This window comes from Choloepus didactylus, chromosome 2, assembly GCF_015220235.1.
Source record: "Choloepus didactylus isolate mChoDid1 chromosome 2, mChoDid1.pri, whole genome shotgun sequence".
Lineage (NCBI taxonomy): Eukaryota > Metazoa > Chordata > Mammalia > Pilosa > Megalonychidae > Choloepus > Choloepus didactylus.
In genome coordinates this window covers 134,126,849-134,145,328 of record NC_051308.1, presented here as the reverse complement: position 1 = coordinate 134,145,328, position 18,480 = coordinate 134,126,849, and positions in this window count along the sequence as shown.

The window sequence follows — 18,480 nt, the reverse complement described above, 5'->3', positions numbered from 1 at the left end:
CACAATTATAGCTAAGCAATTAACTGGATAATTGGCTGTTTAGCTTGTATTTCCTATCAGACTCTAAGCTGCACAGCAGCAAGCATCCTAACATCTTAGTCCCTTCTATCTCTCTGTTGCCTGGTACCATGCCTGTCACACAGAAGTAAGGCAATAGACATTTGTTGTCAAATGAACATATGGTAAATAAAATTATCAAGGGACCCAAAACTCTCAGATGAGGCAAGAAATTTGAAGTTTTGGAACCCCTCTATTTTGCAGTTAAGGTAATGGAGACCCAAAAAAGTGAAGTGACTTGCTCAGTGTCTCATACCTAATAAGGAACCAGGGCTGTATTAATCCCAGCTCTTTCTGACTCCATAGCCTGTGCTTTGAAATGGAAACATTATGCCACACTGTACCATTTAAGCAATGATATATTCATTTAAAGCACCAGAGATCACATTTGAGTGAGAAAAAGTCTGTAGTATGAGATGAATCAATCAGCCACATGGAAGGAAGGAAAAAAGAACAGGCTGAAAGTCTTCCTTTTACCTTGCACAGCATGAATTGTCATAGGAATCAAATTTGGCAAGGAAAAAAATTATCCCACATTGGATGTAAAATGTGACTTGCATTTTGCCTATGTTTTTGAAATCCTGAAGAGGATACCAAAAGACTTGTGGAGTCGAGGGCATGATGTTTTGATGATAGGCTTTTTATGCACTTATCCCCAGCCAGCGAGATGAGGACCTTAAAAATTAAAGCCGACCTCAGACATAATGAATACATTAAACGATGAAGTGGCTGGTCAGGGTCAGGCAGCCTCCTTGAAGCACAGTGGATGTGTCTCAGGGCACCACGTCTCCAGACAGAGGCAGGGGCAAGGAAATGGCCTATCAGGCCATAAAACATTTACATTTGTTCTTTTTCTGTCACTTTGCTTTGAGGTTGTTTCCCTTGCCTTCAGCAGCATCCCAGATTCCTAACCAGATTATTCTGCCTGCTAATTAGAACAGTCTAACAGCAGCCATCTAACCTGTCATGTTCTGGTTCCAGAGATTGTCACTTCCTATAGGGCTTTGCAGCACAGGCTTCACCACTCTGGAATTCCAAGTCCCTGATTGTCTCACTAGGTCCTTTTCACAGAATTTCAGAATTTGAAGGCATTTTAGGTATCACCAAGTAAAACACACAGACCATACAGTATTCCTTCTAAAAACAGCTCTCTTGAAGACACATCTAGTCTCCGCTGCAATCGTGATAGGGAATCACTGCTACATGAGGCTGCCTCATTCCATTATTAGACAACACAGATTGTTAGAAAAATCTTCCATCGTTAAACCAAACTTGATTCACTGTAACTTCTACTCCCCTGGCTCCCTCTGACCCCAGGAATTGCATAAATCCTTTTCCTCCATTGTACACCATGTGGTAAAGAAATATGGTCTATAAAAAGAGCCAGGAGTCTTACAAACTTGGGCTTAAATGCTAAATCTCAGACTTACTAATCATTTAACCTTACTCAACTATAACTTCCTCACCTACCCAATGGAGATAGCACCTCATGGGATTGTTGTGAGAACTGAATGAGGTAAAGGCTGCTCAGTGCTCAGTGGTGGAGTCTGCTGGTGAAGAGCATAGACATGAACCAGACTGCATGGTTTGAAACTTTACTAGTTGTGCTGGGCAAGTTATTTAATCTCCCTGGTCTCAATTTTCTCATTTATATAATACCTATAAGGATAATAATAATAGCACCTATTTCATAGGTTTGTTGAAAAAAATTGATGAGTTAATATATAAGGTCCAATATTAACCAGGTTACACTAACAGTTATATCAGAAAAGCCCCAAATTCCAGAGCCTTACCACAGAAAAGCTTTATTCTTTGCTCTTGTCGTTATAAAATTGGAGGATTCAAGGACCCAGGCTCCTTCTATCTAAGGGCATCATAGTCCACTAAAGTCTTGGATTCATCAACTGAATTCTCTGCATTTGGTCCAGAGATAATAGCCAAACAAAAGAGTGGAGAGTGCACACCAGCACTTACCTGTCATGACTTAGAGCTGTCACCCATCTCTTTCTCTCATATCGCATTGGCAAGAAGCAGTTATGTGCCATGACTAGATATAAAAGGTCTGAAAGATGAAGTCTAGTTGTTTGTCCAGGAAGGAGAGGACGTAGGTATAGTGGGCATATAGCAATGACTCTGCTACAGGCCCTGAGCAGGGTGCCTGACATGTACTGCTTCTTACCTGAGGATTAGCATTATTAGTACATCATATCAATTAAATATATTATGATTACATGAGTCCCCAATACTTAAAAAGCTTAGCATTCTTGTTTTCTTTGGGGGTTCTTCATATATGATGATTCAAGGACTTTCAACAGGCCTTAGGTCATCAGGTCATCAAGGTCTTAGACTCCAAAATGTCAACATGCTTCTGAACCCTGATCAATGAAAAACATGGTTCTTAACTATTAGTACACACACATATGGATGCATGACAACTGTTCTCTTTTTTTTTTTTATTAGAGAAGTTGTATGTTTACAGAACAATTATGCATAAAATACAGGATTCACTTACACCACCCCAACACCAACACCTTGCATTGGTGTGGAACATTTGTTACAACTGGTGACAGCACACTTTTATATTGTACTATTAATTAAAGTCCATGGTTTAACTTACGGTTCACTGTTTCTATAGTGTAGTTCCATGGATTTTTTTTTTTTGGCTCTTTTTTTTTTAATTAAATTCCGTTTTATTGAAATACATTCACACACCATACAATCATCCATGATATACAATCCACTGTCCACAGTATGATAACATAGTTATGCGTTCATCACCACAATCTATCTCTGAACATTTTCCTTACATCAGAAAGAACCAGAACAAGAATAAAAAATAAAAGTGAAAAAAGAACACCCAAATCATCCCCCCATCCCACCCCGTTTGTCCTTTAGTTTTTATCCCCATTCCTCCACTCAGCCATACACTAGATAAAGGGGGTGTGATCCACAAGGTCTTCACAATCACACTGTCACCCCTTGTAATCTACATTATTATATAATTGTCTTCAGGAGTCCAGACTGCTTGGTTGGAGTTTGGTAGTTTCAGGTATTTACTTCTAGCTATTCCAATACATTAAAGCCTAAGAGGTGTTATCTATACAGTGCATAAGAATGTCCACCAGAGTGACCTCTCGACTCCATTTGGAATCTCTCAGCCACTGAAACTATTTCGTATCATTTTGCATCCCCCTTCTGGTCAAGAAGATACTCTCAGTCCCACGATGCTGGGTCCACATTCATCCCCGGGAGTCATATTCTGCGTTGCCAGGGAGATTTACACCCCTGGGAGTCGGGTCCCACGTAGGGGGGAGGGCAGCAAGTTCACCTGTCGAGATGGCTCAGTTAGAGAGAGAGAGGGCCACATCTGAGCAACAAAGAGGTACTCAGGGGGAGACTCTTAGGCACCATTACATACAACTTTAGACTCTCCTTCGTGGTAATGAGCTTCATAAGGGCAAGTCCCATGCTTGAGGGCTCAGCACATCAAACCGCCAGTCCCAATGTTTGTGACAACATCAACACCAGTCCAGGTGAGGATGTCCAACACATCCGCACCTTCCCCCAGATCCTCGGGGCTGGGGAGGGGGAGGCTGTAAATATATTTTTTATTATCTGCCCAAATTACTGTAGGATGTGTCACTATTTCACTCCAGCCTATACTAATCTACCGTATCTCACTTCCTATTCAAAGTTCCAAGTTCCATGGATTTTTAAAAAACCTTTATTCTGTTACTATACATACAACCCAACATTATTGCTTTTAATCATATTCATATATGTATATATTTCAGTGCTGCTAATTGTGTTCACAGTATTGTGCTACCATCACCACTATCCTTTACCAAAACATTTCCATTATTCCAAATAGGAACACTGTACATCTTAAGCCTTAACTTCCTGTTCCCTATCCACACCCCATCCCCTAGTAACCTATATTCTAGATTCTGACTCTTTAAGTTTGCTTATTCTAATTGTTTCAAATCAGTGAGTTCATGCAATATGTTTCCTTTTGTGTCTGGCTTATTTCACTTAACATGATGTCTTCAAGGATCATCCAGGTTCTCACATATACCAGGGCTTTATTGCTTTCTACAGCTGAATATTATCCCATTGTCTGTATACACTACATTGTATTCATCGTTGTATTTACCCATTCATTGGTTGATGGATACTTGGGTTGCTTCCATCTTTTGACAATTGTGAACAACACTGCTATAAACATTAGTGTGAAAATATCTGTTCAAGTCTGTGTTTTCAATTCTTTTGGATATACAGCTAGCAGTGGGATTGTAAGGTAATACGGTATCTCTATATTTAGCTTCCTGAGGAATGGCCAAACTGTCTGGTACAGCAGCTGCACCATTTTATATTGACATGAGCATTAAATGAATGCTCCTATTTCTCCTCATCCTCTCCAAAACTTGTTATTTTCCATTTTTTTAACAGCAGACATTCTCATGAGTGTGAAACGGTATCTCATTGTGATTTCGATTTGCATTTCCCTGATGGCTATTGATGTTGAGCATCTTTTCTTGTGCTTTCTGGCCATTTGTATATCTTCTTTCGAGAGATCTCTGTTCAAGTATTTTGCCCATTTTTTAATTGGTTTGTTTGCCTTTTTGTTGTTAAGTTGAAGGATTTCTTTATATATTCTTGGTGTCAAATCTTTATTCGATATGTGGTTTCCAAATATTTTCTCCCATTTCATAAGTTGTCATTTTACATTCATGACAAAGTCCTTTGAGGTATAAAAGTTTTTCATTTTGATGAGTTCCCATTTATCTACTTTGACTTTGGCTGCTTGTGCTTTGAGTGTGCCTAACACAAGGTCCTGAAGAAACTTCTAGGAGTTTGATAGTTCTAGCTCTTATATTAAGGAATTTGATCTGTTTTGAGTTGATTTTTATATATGGTCTGAGGTAGGGCCCCTCCTTTTTTTGTCAAGTGGAGATCCAGTTTTCCCAACACCAGTTGTTGATGACACTATTTTTCCTAGTTGAGTAGTCTTTGCCACCTTGTCCAAAATCTGTTTGCCATAAATGTGAGTGTTGATTTCTGAGCTCTCAGTTCTATTCTATTGAGCTACATGTCTGTCCTTGTGCCTGTACCACACTGTTTTGATTACTGTGGCTTTGTAATAAGTTTTAAGATTGGGAAGTGTGAATCCTAAAACTCCATTCTTCTTTTTCAAAACAGCTTTAGCTATTTGGAGCCCCTTACCTTTCCATATAAATTTGATGATTGGCTTTTCATTCCTGCAAAGGAGTTTGTTGGAATTTTGATTGGTAATGTGTTGAATCTATAAATCACTTTGAGTGTTGTTCCAGTTTGCTAATGCTGCCATTATGCAAAATACCAGAAATGGATTTGCTTTTATACAGGGGATTTATTCAGTTATAAATTTACAGCTCCAAGGCCACAAAAGTATCCAAATTAAGGCATCAACAAGAGGATACCTTAAGTGAAGGAAGGCCAGTGGTGTCCAGAACACCTCTGTCAGCTGGGAAGGCACAACACTGGCATTTGCTCGTACTTTGTTCCCAGGTTGTGTTTCAAAATGGCTTTCTCCAAAATGTTTCTGGGCTTGTCTCTCTTAGCTTCTTCAGTTCCTGTGCATCTAAGCATCTGGGTTCCTTTCTTAGCTTCTCTGGAGCAAACTCTGGGCTAGCATCTGCAAACATCTCCAAAAATCTCTCAGCATCTCTTGTCAGCTCCCAAGCATCTCTTCAAAAGTCTCTCTCAGCTGCCCTGAGCTCTCTTGTAGGACTCCAGTGATTTAAATAAGACCAACCCTGAATGGGTGGGAACCACAATTCCATGGAAATAATTTAATCAGAGGTTCCACCCTAATCAACAGACTAATCAGTCTGCCCCAACAAGATTGCATCAATGAATATGGCTTTTGTGGGGGACATAATAGATTCAAACAGGCACAGGTGGCATTGGCATCTTAACAATATTTAGTCTTCCAATCAATGAACATGGAATATCCTTCCATTTATTTAGGTCTTTAATTTCTTTAGCAATATTTTGTGAATTTTCTGTGTACAAGTCCTTCACATCCTTGATTAGATTTATTCCTAGATATTTGATTCTTTTAGTTGCTATCGTGAATGGAATTTCTTTCTGGATTTCTTCCAGTTATTCATGGCTTGTGTATAGAAACATGGATTTTGGGGTGTTGATTTTGGGCCCTGCCATTTTAATGAATTCATTTATTTTCTCTAAGAGGTTTGTTGTAGATTTTTCGGGATTTTCTGTGTATAGGGATCATATTATCTGCATATAGGGAAAGTTTTGCTTCTTTCCAATTTGTATGCCTTTTATTTCTCTTTCCTAATTGCTCTGGCAATAACTTTCAGTACAATGTTGAATAATAGTGGTGACACAGAATCCTTCTCTTGTTCCTGATCTCAGAGGGAAAGCATCAGTCTTTCATCATTAAGTAGAATGTTAGCTGTGGACTTTTCATATATGCCATTTATCATAGTGAGGAAATTTCCTTCTATTCCTAATGTTCTAAGTGTTTTATCAAGCATGGGTGCTGTATTTTGTCAAATGTCTTTTCTGCATCAAATTAAGATAATCATGTGTATTTTTCCCTTCATTCTTTTAATGTGGTGCATTACATTAATTGATTTTCTTATGTTGAACCACACTTACGTAGGATAAATTCTACTTGATTATGGTGAATAATTTTTTAATATGCTGTTGGATTCAGTTTGCTAATATTTTATTGAGGATTTGTGCATCTCTGTTCATAAGATATGTTGCTCTGTAGTTCTCTTTTCTTGTGGTATCATTTTCTGGCTTTAGTATGAGGGTGATGTTGGCCTCAGAGAATGATTTAGGGAGTTTTCCATCCTCTACAATTTTTTAGAAGACATTGAGCAGAATTGGAGTTAACTCTTCTTGGAATGTTTGGTAGAATTCCCTTGTGAAGCCATCTGTTCCTGGGCTTTTCTTGGTTGTGAGCTTTCTGATTACTGATACAATCTATTTACTAGTAATCAGTTAGTCAAGATTTTCTGTTTCTTCTTGAGTCAATGTAGGTAGTTTATGTGTTTTTAAGAATTTGTACATTTTATCTAGGTTATCTAATTTATTGGCATGCAGTTGTTTGTAGTCCTGTAGTACTCTTTATTCCAGTGGAGTCAGTAGTAACATCTCCCTTTTCATTTCTGATTTTTCATTGTTTCCCCTTTTTCTTAGTCTAGCTAAAGGTTTGTCAATATTATTGATCTTTCCAAAGAAACAAATTTTGATTTTGTTCATCCTCTTTATTATTTTTATGCTTTTTATTTCATTTATCTCCATTCTAATCTTTGTTATTTTCTTCCTTCTGCTCGCTTTGGGTTTAGTTTGCTCTTTTTTTCTAGTTATTCCAGTTTTGAGGTTGGGTTTCTGATTTGAAGTCTTTCTTCTTTTTTACTGTAAGCAGTTAGAACTAAAAATTTCTCTCTCAGCACTGCCTTCACTGCATCCCATAGGTTTTGGTATGTTGTATTTTCATTTCCATTTGCCTCAAGATATTTCCTAATTTTGCTTCTGATTTCCTCTTTAACCCAATGATTGTTTAAGAGTACATTGCTTAATTTCCACATATTTGTGAAATTTCCATTTCTCCCTCTGTTATTAATTTCTAGCTTCATTCTGTTTTGGTTGGAGAATACATTGTATGATTTCAGTATTTTTGAATTTATTGAGACTTGCTTTGTGATCCAAATGTGGTCTATCCTGGAGGATGATCCATGTTTCTTTAGAAGAATGTATATTCTGTTTATGTTGGGTGCAGTGTTCTATATATGTCTCTCAGGTCTAGTTGGTTTAGTGTATTATTCAAGCCCTGTTTTTCCTTACTGATATTCTGATTAGGTGTTCTATCCATTATTGAAAGTGGTATGTTTAAGTCTCCTATTATTTATGTAGAACCATTAATTCCTCCCTTCAAATCTGTCAATATTTGCTTTAAATATTCTGGGGTTTTTCTGTTATGTGCATATATATTTATAATTGTGACATCTTCTTGTTGAATTGTACCCTTTATCAGTATGTAATAGCTGTCTTTGTCCCTCATAACTGTTTTTGACTTAAAGTCTTTTTATTCTATATTAGTATAGCCATTCCAGCTCTCTTTTGGTTACTACTTGCACATTATATTTTTTTCCATCATTTCAACTTCAGCCTACTAGAGTCTCTGAATTTAAGGTAAATCTCTTGCAGACAGCATATAGTTCGGTAATTCTTTTATATCCATTCTGCCAATCACTGTCTTTTGACAGAGAGTTTACTCCATTTACATTTAAAGTCAATACTGATAATACAGGGCTTTCTTCTGCCATTTTGTTATTTTGTCTTTGTAAGTCTTATACCTTTTTGTCCCTCATTTCCATTAAAGCCTACTCTTATATATATTTGCTTTTTTGTGCTGTACCATATTGAGTGTCTTCTCACTTCTAACTGGATATGTTTTTCATCTCTCTTCCTTATCATTACCATGCAGCTAAAATTTAGCATCTTAAATATTTATAATAATCATATTTGGTTTGATACCAACAGCATCCAAATATACTTTTCATAACCCCTATATCTCCCACCATGTTTTGTACTTGTTACCACTTATATCTTTGTACATTGTATATACAAAAACAATGATTTATCACCTTTTATGCATTTACATTTTAGCACCAGTAGAAAGTAAGAAATGGAGTAACATATCAAACAATACAATACAGTAATACTGGATTTATAATTACCCAAGTGATTACATTTACAGGTTTTTATTTCTTTGTGCTGCTTTGAACCACTGTCTAGTGTCCTTTCCTTTCAGTTTTAAGAACTCCCTTTCACATTACTTATAGGGCAGATCTAATGGTGATGAACTCCCTCAGCTTTTGTTTATCTGAGAATGTCTTAATCTCCCCCTCACTTTTGAAAGAGTCTCACCAGATATTCTTGGTCACAATTGTTTTCTTTCAGCATTTTAAGTATATCAACCCACTACTTTCTTCCCTCCATGGTTTCTGATGAGAAAGTGTCACTGAATCTAATTTGGACTTCTTGTACAATATATTTTGCTTTTCTCTGGCAGCTTTCACAACTCTTTTCATTTCCTTTGCATTTAATGGTGTGATCAATATATGATGAGGTGTATTTTTCTTCATGTTTATCCTGTTTGGATTTCTCTGTGTTTCACAGAAGTGTGTATTCACATTTTTTGCTATGTTTAGGAAGTTATCTGTCATTATTTCTTTGGCTCTTCCCTCTGCCCCTTTCTTTCTTCTTCTTCTGGGACTCCCATAATGCATTTATTGGTGCACATGTGGTGTCCCAGAGGTGTCATATGCTATTTTTGCTTTTCATATTTCTTTTTGCTTGTTGCTTCTCAACTTGACTCATTTCAAGTGTCTTATCTTCAAGCCCACTGAGTCATTCTTCTGCTAGCTCCAATCTGCTCTTGAAACCCTACTAGGCATTTTCTTTCAGTGACTGTGGTTTTCAACTCCAGTAGTTTGGTTTTTGTCCTTTTAAAAATTTCTGGCTCTTTACATAGATTCTCATGTGCTTATTCATTGTTTTCCTGTTGCTCTTTCTCTCTATTTTCCTTCATCTCCTTGGGCATTTTTAAGTTGATTTTTGTAAAGACTTTGTTTCATATGTCCACAGTTTTGTCTTCTTTATTGGTGTTTTCTGGATTTTTATTCTCTCCCTTTGCACCCCAGAAAAGACTTTCCCAAGTCAGTCTTTCCCAGACAAAACAGGGCCAGGGACCCATGAAGGGAGTACAGACTGGCTCTAAAGTTCCCTGGGGAGAGGATCAGGAAAGGTCTAAGAGCTTTCTTGAAAGCTCCTTAAAGCTGAGCTTTCCTGACCTGCACAGTAAATGCAGTCCTTCAGCTAAATGTCTCTTGCTGACCTGAGGAAATGCTGCACCTTTAAGTCTTACCACCTCCTTCCCTGTCTGGGGATGGTTGAATCAAAGCCACAGCCTCTGTACAGAGGGAGTTGAAATAATAGCTGCTCTCAGAGTTGAGCCCCCAATGACCCTAATTTACTAATCAAGAGCCATGATCAGTGATGGGCGTGCCCACCCCTACTCTTGGGGAAGAGGATTTTTATGTTGCTTTCAGCAAGCTAGCCAGGGACTGGACCCCAGGGCAGCCTCCATGAGAGTGGGAAATGGGCACCAGTAGCCACCATGTGAGGAGAGCAATTTACTGTTCTTTACCATAATTTATCAGCCTCTTCCTCTTGCTCTTCCCTGGATGCTGTAGTGTTCTCTTGGCCCCTGGCATTTCAAAATAGTCGTTTCAGACAGTTCCTGCCTGTTTAATAGTTGTTTTGTGGAGGGACTGAGTCCTGAGTCCTGGATCTTCCTACTCCACATTCTTCCCTAGAATACTCAACTGGTCTCTTTTTTAATAACCTTATTTTCTTCATCCCATGTTCTCCCTCAATCTGTGCCTTGCATTTATTTTAACCCAAACTTATTTTTAGGACATTGATCAGAGATTTTGAAGTTGTAAGCTTTGACCCATGGGTGACACAAGAAAACTTTATATGTCTCAACTTTAGAATAGAATAGAATAGAATAGAATAGAATAGAATAGAATAGAATAGAATAGAAAGAATAGAGGGTGCTGTTAGGTTTAAATGAATTTGTATACATAAGGCATTTAGAACATTAAATTTTTAAAATGGAGAAAATGGAACAGAAAAGATTAGAAAGTATCTGAGTGCCTCTCACTTTAGTAAGGTAGGTATTATATGAAATATTTATTTCATTTTCATGTGTACTTGGTCATAAAGTACATGTATTTCTCAGTGTAAGTCAAGGTCAAAACATCCACGTTTCCAGAGTACAATTGTCAAAACAACATAACAATTCATACACACTATTTTATTTCTGGGCAGAGTTGTCCTTGTGGAATCTATGCTTCTTAACAACTGTTGCCTTTGAGGTTCCAGTATAGTTTCTGCAGTGAATACACGTACACACACAAACACAACCTCCCACTTTTTGAAATAACCCCATGCCTTACATCTTTGATACTTATTATACTATTTGTACTTTCTTTTCTCCTGCTAACTTCTTCCCATCCTTTAAGTGTCAATGTGGACATCATTCTCCTGGGAAACTTCCTTGATCCCACCCTTGTCCCTGACTAGAGAAAAACATACACCTCTATCATAACATTTATTATTTTATTTATTGTTTGTATAATTTTCTGTCTCTCCTGCTCAGTTATAATCCCATAGAATAAAGTGTTTAACTTGCTCAACCCTAAATCTTCAGGATTTAGGATGGTACCTGGCATACAATTATGTGTTTAATAATTATTAATGTATGAACAATTGATGACCAAATACACAGATATAGCTACGTCACTAATAACCTCAAATTAAAAAGTATATAACATAATGTTAGATAACCTATAATAAATATTGATTTCATTTTTATCCCTGTGTCTTTTTAATTCCCCATGGTCTATCCTCAAGAGAGGAGCAAATAATATATGTACTCATTCCCTTATTATTTATATGATTTCTCCTTTCAAAATGAATCTGAGGAGCTTAGTTTAAAAGAGCTGTTAAAGCAAAGAATAGTTTAGGTTTAAAAAAATGAGATGCAAACATGATAATGAGGGATTATACATGTAGAACAATTGAGATTCACTTTGATCTCTGTGTTTCATGGCAAACACAGATGACTGAAATGCACAAGTGTTCCAAAAAACTCCTAAAACCCTAAACCCTTTAGCTTCCCATTGCAAATCTTATTTATTTAGGTGCATCTTTTAAAGGTGGAAGTCCTTCCTATAGACAGAAGACACTGGTCAATGAAGCTCTATTGTTGTATTGCTCTTACCCTGTTGCTATTGTCTTCTTATTCCCTATGCTTGCCACCAAATCTATTAAAATTGAGAGATACTCTGTCCTTTCCTTCACATGACATCAAGTTTCTGGAGGAGGCTAATAATTCACTAGTTTGGGGCAGGAGAGGAAGCTGGAAACAGGTAAGTGGTCAGTCAAAGTCTTTGCATTTCCCACTTGTTTCCAACTTCCAGGCAATTTTAGACCACTTCTATTGCTATTGGATAGTCTATAGTGATATAAGAGAATAAACTTTGGGCTATTTATTTTCACTGATGAATAAACCTCACCGTTATTTGAAGTGGAATTTAATTCTCTCTGATGTCCTTCTACACATCACATTTAGAATTTTCTACTAACATAAATTAATTTGCTTTCCCTTCACTCAAGATACTGATAAATATTGAGAACTTGCTCTAGGATCACCCCTGCAGCATATCATCAATAAACAGCACACCACTGACAAGACTGCCATTGAAACAAAGCTTCTCAGAGTATACACCCCTCCACAAAATTTTGTCTTGGATGACTTAGAGAAGGAATCAGAAACTAATAGCAACTTTTACAATTAGCCAGTTTCCATTATATACTGCTAGGAGACCCTGGTTTCCCCAGGATCTCTAGGATCAATGGATTGCCCCAATATTAAAGGCCCTTTCCTATCCATTTGCACCTTGAAAGTATACCCCAAAGGGATAAGCATCCATTTAATTTGTTCTTTTGTATCCCTTAACCCAGTCCCCCTGTAAATACACAAGTGCAGAGGTAGATGCTGACTGTGATTGTGATATTTTTTTTCTAGTTATAAACCTAATGAGTTTAATAAGAATTATAGAATCCTAAAATATGGAAAGAGCTTTAGAGGTCACTAGTTCCACAACCAGCTGAATAACAATTGCCTGAGGAGCTTGGTAAAAATACAGATATTGAAACCCAGTCCCACAGATTCTGATATATTAGTTTTGGAAAAATACCCAGAAATTAATACATTTATGAAGCTCCCCAGGGGATTCTGATGCACAGCCAAGTTTGAAAAGCAATGAAATATAGACTAGCAGCTTTCAAATGTTAACCCAGTGGAACACTTTTTCTCCTCTTTACTTGAAATCTCAATATATAAAACTTATGAAGCAGAACTGTTCTACTTGAAGGGGAGGATGAAAAGCTTTGACTTCTCTGCCTCTCCCCTGGCTTCTGAGGACCACTGATTGACACCAAGACTCCAAGGAACACAATCAGAAAAACACTGAATTAGAGCAAGTCTTCTATAACATTACTGAAAATGGTCATTTTGCTCTGGGTTGAACGTCGTTAGTGACTACCAGCTCACTTTTTTGCAAGATAGTCTTTCTGTTATCGGATAAATCTTTGAGCTTGGTGGTCCAACAGTCTAATCAACTCTATGAATGCAGGAAATAACTGCAAAAATAAACCTAAAACTCCAGCAATCTTAGAGTTGTAAAATCTTCATTTTATAAGTTGTCTGTACTACTGAAATCTACAGTTATTTCTTATTTACTAGTAATATATAGCTCTCCCAGCATGCCACAGTATTGTATACAGACATAACTCAATAGCTCAATTACATATAAAACTAAAACTCTCCCATGGTGAACATATTATTTAGTCTTACTCTCATCCTGCCTCCTGGCATTCTAATCACCCTCTTTTCTGTCATCTTCATAGTTCTTTCCAAATTCCCCCTTCTTTTTTTTTGAATACCCATACAGCAAAGAAATAGTGTATAGTAGGTGAAAAAAAACAAACAAAACATGAAAGCTCTTTTAAAATTATAAAACGAGAAACCTATGCCTTTAACAAATAAAAAAGGCAACTAACTTATTTGTTTCATCTTTTGACACAGTATGAAATACCATAAGGATTTTTAAAAATTATTTCTTCTTGTTCTAAAAATATTTTTTAGGTATTAGCTCTGTGTCAAGCCACATATTAGCCGCAGGGTACACAAAAGTAAATCAGATTCAGCTTCTGCCTCCCATGTAATTAAAAAAGTACAAGAGGAAACATATACACACACAGTTATAATAAAATGGGGCAAGTTCCATGAGTTCTAAGGAAGCAAAAGAGGAGAGGTAACTATATAGGGAAGAGCTATTTGAATTGCACCAAGATGAAGAGTTAATAGAAGGACTAGAAGACAAAGAATAAGGAACAGGGAAGAAAGAATAGGTCACTAAAACTGCAAGAGTGCATTTTTTCCCCCAGATTAAAAAAAAAAAAAATGTAAAAGCTAAATTTTTTACCAAAATAATCACAGGGAACATAAGATCCCTAAGAATTTCCTAGGATTTACCAATTCACACTAAACTGCTTGTGAATTCTAAATAAGGCTAACCTCTGAAAGAAAATAAGATTATATCTGCCTCATGCCCAGGGGAAATATAAATAATACTCAGTTAATATCAGCCACATGGACTTTATTTAATTAAAGAATTTATGTAATCAAGGATATGGTATATTGGGGAAAGAATTAGTATTTTTTATTCTTAGTTTTATGGAACTATTTATCTTTATAAACCACGTATATATAACTAATGAAAGTAGAGTTAACTTAGAAAAATGTATATAGAACATCATGTCATCTTTTATTAAAAAGTTAGAGAATGGGTACAAAAGGGCTTTTGTAACAATTATATACGGAGTATTATATCAACATGACAGAGAAATTTAATTTTTCATTAGAGGAAAAAAATTGCTATGTATCAGCATGCTAGATTTTATGTAGTCAATTCAGCATTAATGCCACTTCATCGAAGGCTCCCTCTACCTGGCGGAGGAGAAGCTGAGGACTATACTTCCCAGCATCTCTTTCCCTGTATAGTTCAGAATGCAGTCTGTGAATGAGAAGCCTTCATGCAAGGATTGAAACGCTAAAGAAAAGCAGAAGCCAAGCCTTCTTTGAGGAAGTTGCAGCCAAATATCTGGACAGAGAGCAGACTTGCAGTTGAAAATAGCTTATAGGGTTGTCTTCTTAAGAATAGCTGTCATCAGTTCTGCAGACTGAGAGAGTTCACAGGAGCTTCTCTGAGTTTCTCAGAATTTGGAGGCATTTCCAGGGGAGCTCTGGAAAACCATAAGCTTTGATGCTTACACGGGCAGAGATAGACTGTGATAACTTCCCTAACCCTTTACCTTGGCCCTTCCAAAGGTTATAAGTCTCTGATTCCCTATATTAAAACCCTTTAGACTTGAAATTCATAGATTGGCTTTTATTTTCCTGGCTGAACATAACTTTACAATCAGGTATAGGAAGTTCCTTATTAGCTTGCTTATTACATCTATTTTGTCATAAATAACATTGTAATGACAATAACTAGTTACTAGAGCTAGAGAAATTATGTAAAGAATTGTCAGTAAATCTGTAATCTCTGGAACCAGATTCCTTGGGTTCAGATCCCGCTCAGAAATTTCCTGGCTATGTAATCTAAGGAAGATACTTAACCTCAATTGTTTCTGTTTCCTATCTTCTAAAATGAATACCATAAAATGGGTTTGCTTAACAACAGGAATTTATTGGCTCATGGTTTTAGAAGCTAGAAGGCTTGCTTCTTGCCGGGTCAGTATCTTCTGGCTGGCCAGCAGCCTCTGGGTTTCTTTGACTTTTCCGTCACATGGCAACTCACATGGTGGCATCTTCCCCTTTCTCTTCTTGGTTTCACTGACTTCCATGTTCTGGCTTTAGCCCATGGATTCTCACTCCAACTGTCTTTCACTCTGTTAATAAAAAACTCCAGTAATCCTGATTAAAGCCCAACCTGATTCATTTGTGCCATACATTAACTGAAATAACATCCTGAAAAGATCTTATTTATAATGTGTCCATGTCCACCAGAATGTGGACCAAGATCGATAAAATGTCCAAACTGGAGTACGCAATTCAATCCACCACACTGATGTGCCTCATTCTCCTCATCTGAAAAATAATATACCTATCTTAGAAGGTCACCCTGAAAATTTAATGTTTGCATACATGGGGAATTTTAATAAAAGTTCTTGGCATAAAATAAAATTTCAATAAATGTTAACTATCATTATTATTGTTCTTTATCCCTTAAACTTTCTTGATATTTTTTAAGAGCCCCTACCTGCTGACTAGCAAGAGAAAAAATTGTCTAATTTTAGTCAAATTCTTTTGTACTTAATCTAATGTAATACTTTAAGTACTCTAATCTTTATATCTAACCTAGTATTTTTCCTTCTCTCCTTCTTCCCTATGAACTTGTTAAAAATAGCACATGGATATGCAGGAGGGTCTTACTTGAGTCTACTAGTATTTGCCTAGCCTCATTGGGGCTCCTCTCTTTGATAAAATTACAATCTACTACTTCTCAGCTTGGTCAGGGCCTGGTGGCCCCTTTCTGCTAACTAAACGGTGCTGTAGAATTTTCAGTCTCTGTGAAATTCTCCATCAGCTTTGCTTCCACTCAAACACCAAACCACCAAAGATTCAGCTATGATGACACATGGTTAGCTATAATGACACCAAGCTTCCTATATGGCCCATAGCATTCTTGCTGGTGCTCAAATCTTTTTTGTCACCACACAGGATTTAAGTGAGACTCTCAAGTACAAACTAGACCCTCTCTGTGGATGACCATGATTTCCATGTCGACATGTGGTTGTTCTGCATAATGATATCCTCTAATCACTATGAGAATACGGTAAGGGTCCTTCCCAATCCAGGATTTCACAATTGAAAAACAAGTTGATACGGGCCCATGCATTTTACCCAATCTCTCTCCAACTGCACTCTCATCTTATTTCAGTTTTCTCTACACTTAACCCTCTAATAACCCAAAGTAGCATTGTTCTTTTCTTTTGTCACATCCCAAGGTAACTTTGTCTCACTACAGAAGAAACTCTAAGATGTGACCCATAAAGCCTCTTGCTTGATATTTTAAATGGGTGATAAAGAGCTCTTTTTCAAAATCCTTCTGATTATCTTCAAAAGAAACTACTTTATCTGACTCTGGTTTTATCAGAGCCTTAACAGACCTTGGAAAATGGGAGTACACAACTCTAGCCCTCTCTATATGTGTGTGGTGGGGTTAGTAGATATCACCCAAATCCAGCCCCTTGATCCTTTCACATGACTTACGTTCAATACAAAACTGCAGTCCCCCTTTAGTCTTCCTGTCCCACCTAAGGGGTGGGAAAAAAACAATGAGGATTATCTGTGAAAGTCAAAGTCCATAGAAACAGGCTCATTAAAAGACTGAGACCAAATTACAATATTATAGAACACTTCCCTCCCTTTCTCCCCATACCGTCACATAAATAGTGTCCAGTATAATTACAGAACATTACAAGGGAAATAACTACGAATCTGAGCCCTTGTTTTTGAAGTCTCTAAAGAAACCCAAAGATAAAAAGACAGACAAAAGCAAGGATTCCAGAGGATATTTTAGCCTCTGGCATCTACAGCTATAGCAAACAGTAAATACAGCCTAACTCCTACCCAGAAAACATAAAACCTCACACTAAAGACCGTTTTACCTCAGTTAGTTTTTACCTGGTATATCATGTCTATCTTTTCAACAAAAAATGGCAAGGCATACTAAAAGGTAAATAACACAGTCTGAAGAGAGAGAGTAAGCATCAAAACTAGACTCAGGTATAGCAGAGATGTTGGAATTTGATCAGACCTGGGATTTAAAATAACAATTATTGATATGTTAAGAGCTCTAATAGAAGAAGTAGATGACAAGCAAAATATATGGGTAGTGTAGGCAGAGAGATGTAAATTCTAAGGAAGAATTAAAATGAAATACTAGAAGTCAAAAACACAGCAATAAAAATGATGAATGCATTTTATAGACTCAGCAGTAGACTGGCTATGGACAAGAAAAGAATCAGTGAGCTTAAAAATACATCAATAAAAACACCCAAAATTAATATGTAGAGTTTAAAGAATGAAGAGAATGAAACAGAAGATAGAAGAACTGTGAGACATTACAAATGGTATAAATATATATAATGGGAATACTAAAAGGGGAAGAAAGAGAAAAAGGAACAGAAGAAATACTTGAAGTAATGATGGCCGATAATTTACCAAAATTAATGGCAGGAACCAAACCACAGATCCGGCCAGCTCAGAGAACAAGCAAGATAAATACCAAAAGACCTGTACATAATCACATCATATTCAAACAAAGAGAAAATGTGGAATGACGAAAGGGGGAAAAAATGTTGTACCTATAAAAGAAGTATAAGAATTACAGGGACTTCTCTTCAGAAACCATGCAGACAAGAAGAAAATGGAGAGAAATATTTGTGTGGAAAGAAAAAACAAAAAAACCCTAAAATTTAGTATCCAACAAAATTATCCTTCAAAGGTGAAGGACAATAAAGACTTTCTTGGAACAAAAAAAAATTAGAGGGCATTTGTTGCCAGCAATCCAACTCATAAGAAATGTTAAAAGAATTTCTTCAGAGAGAAGACAAATGATATGTCAGAAACTCATGTCTACAAAGAGAAAGGAAGAGCATTTAAGATGGACCAAATGAAAGTAAAATAAAATATTT